This window comes from Sinocyclocheilus rhinocerous, unplaced genomic scaffold (assembly GCF_001515625.1).
Source record: "Sinocyclocheilus rhinocerous isolate Xijiao unplaced genomic scaffold, SAMN03320098_v1.1 scaffold28, whole genome shotgun sequence".
NCBI classification, from domain to species: Eukaryota; Metazoa; Chordata; class Actinopteri; order Cypriniformes; family Cyprinidae; genus Sinocyclocheilus; species Sinocyclocheilus rhinocerous.
The window spans coordinates 266,648-271,374 of NW_015652416.1; the positions used below are offsets into that span (position 1 = coordinate 266,648).

The following is a 4,727-nucleotide window of genomic DNA, read 5'->3' on the forward strand; positions in this document are numbered from 1 at the left end:
CAGTGATTAATTCAATGACTCACCCATTTTGTTTTGTTCTTGAATGAATCAGTGCTTTTGAACGAATCAATTCACTGAATGATTTAATGACTCAGTCATACGGACAATAACTTGTTGCCACCTGCTGAAATTGTTATGTAATTAATACAATATTTAGGGTCAAATTACTTTATTTTGAACGCTGCCAATTTTTAGATCCAAACTAGGAAATGTATCCCAGTACTTCTTTGAATATTTGAAGGGATTAACAGAAACAGTCATTTAGAAATAAAATCACATAGGAGACACATTAGAGACAAAGTTGATACATCAAAGAAATATAATATACTGAGAACTCCACTAGCCCCCCCCAATAAAATCTCTCTCATGGCCAAAAAAACCCCAAACATATCTATCCAGCTTTCTCCTTTTAAGTTTGGTTTATACATGCACTGATGCACTCAGACTGCATCTGAAACTGATTAAATATTCTCATATTTTTAATTCAGCGGGAACTTCTGTTTTGAGTTTTGAAACTCATAGTATGCTTTATATTAGCCAATCAAGCTCTTTTGTCTCAAAAGTAAACAGTGATCCTCTATTTTTAGAGATTTTAGATTTAGTTTTCTTAAAAAGCATGCACTGGAAAAAAACAGCATATATAAATGGAGTAAATAACAGATTTTATATTTTTGAGTGAACTTTTCCTATCTTATTTTTAACTAATCATACTCTTAGATTTGTGTATGTAGGGGAGATATAATGAGATAAGACGTCCTTCACACCATTTGCTTAGTTATTTCTAAAGGTGCCAAAACAACAGAGAGACTGTTAAATTGCCAATTATGCTACTTGCTTCATTTATTTATGTAGTGTTTATCCATTTATCCTTTCAAAACAAGGATACCGACGTTTTCACGGTTGCTAAGCGAAAAACCCAAACAAATAAGCATCTGGATAATTGCAATTGACCTCAAAAGTCGCTCATTGCAGCCTTTCTCAAATAAAGTATCCAAATAAAGTTTAGTCTTCTCCAGCTCAAGGATTTATTTATTTATTTTTCCAGATGTGCCTCTCCACAGCTTAAAGCCGTTTTGTGATCTAAAATCCATCTATCTGCAACTAAACGTCAAGATTATAACAAAAAGTTTAGGATAGGAGCTATGATTGAATATGACTTGAAGTTTTAACAACAATCTAGTAAGATAAATGATCATCTGTTAATGATTTAAATAGTTATCTTGTGTCAGCTGGCAGCAAGGGGTCGGCAAGTCCGCAACTAATTTTCATGATGGATGGTGGATTTCAATTACCCTTAATCTGTAATTAAAGTGAGAAGAGGCAGCCAATGGCTGTGATTTATTACATCAGAAATCTCCGAGACACAATCGGGATAGCAATCTATAATTGTATAATTGAGAAGAGTCGCTCGCCTTATCCGCCCCCAAACCTGGAAACGTGGAAGAACGAACTGAAACAAATTTAAAGTCCGAGTTCCACAAAAAAACTTTTTATGCTGTAGTCTTCGAGAAAGCATCATCAACCAGTTCTTTAAAGCAGCGGTATGTGTTTTTTTGTTTTTACCCTTAAATATCAGTTTCATTCTGATTCTGATTTCTAATAAGGCAAATGGCTTTGGTTTCTTTCCCATGCTGACGAAAGTACATCAGAAATCACACTCGGAGTAAGAATTCTTTTGAATAAGTTACTTGACGACTGTTAAAAAGTAGTGATAGGCACTTTTTAACATTGCTTCATGAAGCTTTGAAACTTTTGCGAATCATTTGTTTCGAACTAGACATTCAGAGTGTGTGTCAAACTGGCATAGTCACATAATTTCTGTGAACATAGCTTTATGTCATAACTGTTTCGAAACATTTTGAAATTACAGTGGTTCGCTGCTAGGGGGCGATCTATGTTAACCCATAAATGTAATAAATTTGTAGACATTTTAATGACACAAAAAAGAAGAGTTGTAGAAAATAGTCTTAATTGGCCTTACTGCTCTGCATAAAACAAGCAAAGCAAAATTTAGGGGGTGTTTACACGATACCTAAAAACGGAAAACTTTGTGTTTTCACCATTCATTCACACAACAATGGCGTTTTGGGGTGCTAACTAGGCTACTAAAACGTGAATTTGTGAAAAGGGTGACTGAACTGAACGGTGTTCAGTCAATAAGTATGTGCGCATGCACCTAGTGTTTCTTTACAAAGTGACATCGCCACCTACTGGTTTGGCATGCATAATACAGCATTTTTAGTCATTTTCATGTGAACAGGGATTGTTTTACCAATGTTGTCTGTATGTAAAGCTTTTCAAAAACGCAAAGGAAAAACTTTTCCGTTTTTAGAACATCACTGTCATGTAAACACCCTTAATGGCTGAAATTGTAGGTCATCCTGAATTTGGACATATATATATACTCCGCTCATATTCTATATGGTAGGCTACCCAGCAAACATGTGACGTCAGAGAGACGTTCAGATCATGTCTGTATAACGTCCGTTAGTTCAGAACCACTTTTGGAAGTCTTCTGGACGTGCAAAACTGGTTCAATATCTGAACGTCTGACTAAGACCCCTTTTGGACGTCGTATGTGATTTTGGATGCAGCCCATGTGTACAGCTATAATACTTATATACCTAATAATATATATTATAATACTTAACTGTAGGGGGCTCCAAAGGCGCAAAAATACACCTATAAAGAACCCATAAACCAACAATGTTACATCATAAACTTTTTCGCTCTGCAGAACCTCATGAACTCTATACAGTGAAAAATGAGGTTGCAATGAGTCATTATATAAGAGTGTGAAGCACATTTCATGAAGCTTTATGCCTTTGCAATTCTTTATTCAAATGTTCCCACCGTACCTAACGACACGGAAGTTGAAGAATGAAGAATGTGGAGGTTTTTCAATACCGCAGCCAAATTTGGAACATTTCTAAGTGCATACATATGATGTTTTGCCAGGTTTGGGATATCTAGCTCCCAGCAGGCACTGAAGATTTGCAGTGATGTCAAATGATGTCAAGCCACTGGCTTATTTCACCAAGGTGTTCTACCAAGTGCTACTGGGAATCTGTTCTGCCTGCTGTCATCAGACTGTACAACACCTCCTCATCTTCCTCCTGCGCTGACTGTCCTCACAGCAGTCTGGGCTGCTTCCCCAGTCACGATTAATGACTGTCTCTGCGCCGAGTGTTTGTGCAGTTGAGGACTGAGCGCTTCACAATCATGCTGCTGTTTATGCATGAAATTTTCCCTTGGGGTTCAGTGAAGTCCAATTGAGTCTAGTGAATCACTTTGTTTGGGCATGAATTGATTCGCTGAATTTTTTTGCCTTTTTACACTGAATTTCTGTTTTACAGTTTTGACTGGATGGACTGAAGTGTGAAATATGAACGAACGGACGTGAATGAACATTCTCAACTAAACATCTCCAAATAAGGTGACAGCATTAAACTTGAACATATTTACTACCGCACTATTGAACATATTCAGTATTCAGCAAGAAATTTATAATGTTCAAAATATTCTATTTTAAATAAATGCTGTTCTTTAGAGCTTTCTATTCATCAAAGAATCCTGGAAATAAAATATCACGGTTTCCACAAAAAATATTGAATATTAAGTTACATCAGTAGCAAATCAGCATATTAGAATGATTTCTGAAGGATCATGTAACACTGACTATAGTAATAATGCAGAAAATTCAGCTTTGCATCATACATATGTTACATTTTAAAATATAATCAAATAAAAAGTGTTATTTTAAAATCTAATAATATTTCTCAATATTACTGTTTTTACTGTATTTTTGATCAAATAAATGCAGCCTTGGTGAGCAGAAGAGACTTATGCTTACCGACCCCAAACTTTTTAACCCTAGTGTATGTTTACACCAACTACAACCTTAAACTAGAAAAACTACACATTTAGAAATCATATAAATGCATAACATTTCAGCATTAAAAAAATTAAAATGCCAGTTGAATCAGTTCATGTGTGAACATACTGATTCAGTAGATTGATTCAGACTTTCCACTGCAGCTTATGACAATGATAAGTAATTTGACTTTAATGCAATAAAATGTGACAACAAAAACAGTGATGTCATGTTACACTACTGTCTGTTGGAAAACAAATAGATTGTTAATGCAATTCTAATGTAAACCAACAGCTAGAAACACCGTAACAACAGGCATCTAGAAGTGAATAAAATAAAGACAAAAAGTATCTTCACCACTCAATTTCAAATCATTACAATACAGGCTCCCATTAAACTTCATTAGCTTCTTGGGGAAATTAAAAAATCATGAAACTATAAAATAACTGGCAGTATCTTGCAGCTAGAAATCTAGTTTATGAGAAAACAAAAGAGCGCTAGTGAATATAATGACTCTATAATGGCACTTTAATGACAATCAATACCATTGCCCAACATGACCCATTCATCAAAGAAGAGCGAGATGAGTCTGAGGAGACTCTTTCATTAGTTACACACAGCTAAAATACATTACAACACTTACCGATTTTAACGGATTTTGGCTATATTTATTCAAAGGAGGCTTAAGCGTGTATCTTTACAGAAGCAGCACAGAGAGCCGCTTCAGAAACGTGCGTGGCGCGGCTGGAATAAACACAAACATTGACTAGAGTGGCCGTAATCGGCTTCAGTGGCCGTATCAGAGCCGCACTGCACCGCAGATGTGTGCAGTGTAAATTGTCTAAGCATTAAT

At 35.6% G+C, this 4,727-nt stretch overlaps 1 long non-coding RNA gene across 1 annotated transcript in view; it reads left to right on the forward strand.

Annotated features, from left to right (window-relative positions):
* The first annotated feature begins 1,386 nt into the window (after positions 1–1,386).
* The window catches only part of LOC107714938 (uncharacterized), a 6,114-nt gene continuing 2,773 nt past the window's right edge, over positions 1,387–4,727 (forward strand). The window contains exons 1-2 of the long non-coding RNA XR_001637041.1: positions 1,387–1,541; positions 3,357–3,436. This is a non-coding gene — a long non-coding RNA (uncharacterized LOC107714938). The remainder of the gene's footprint in view (positions 1,542–3,356; positions 3,437–4,727) is intronic.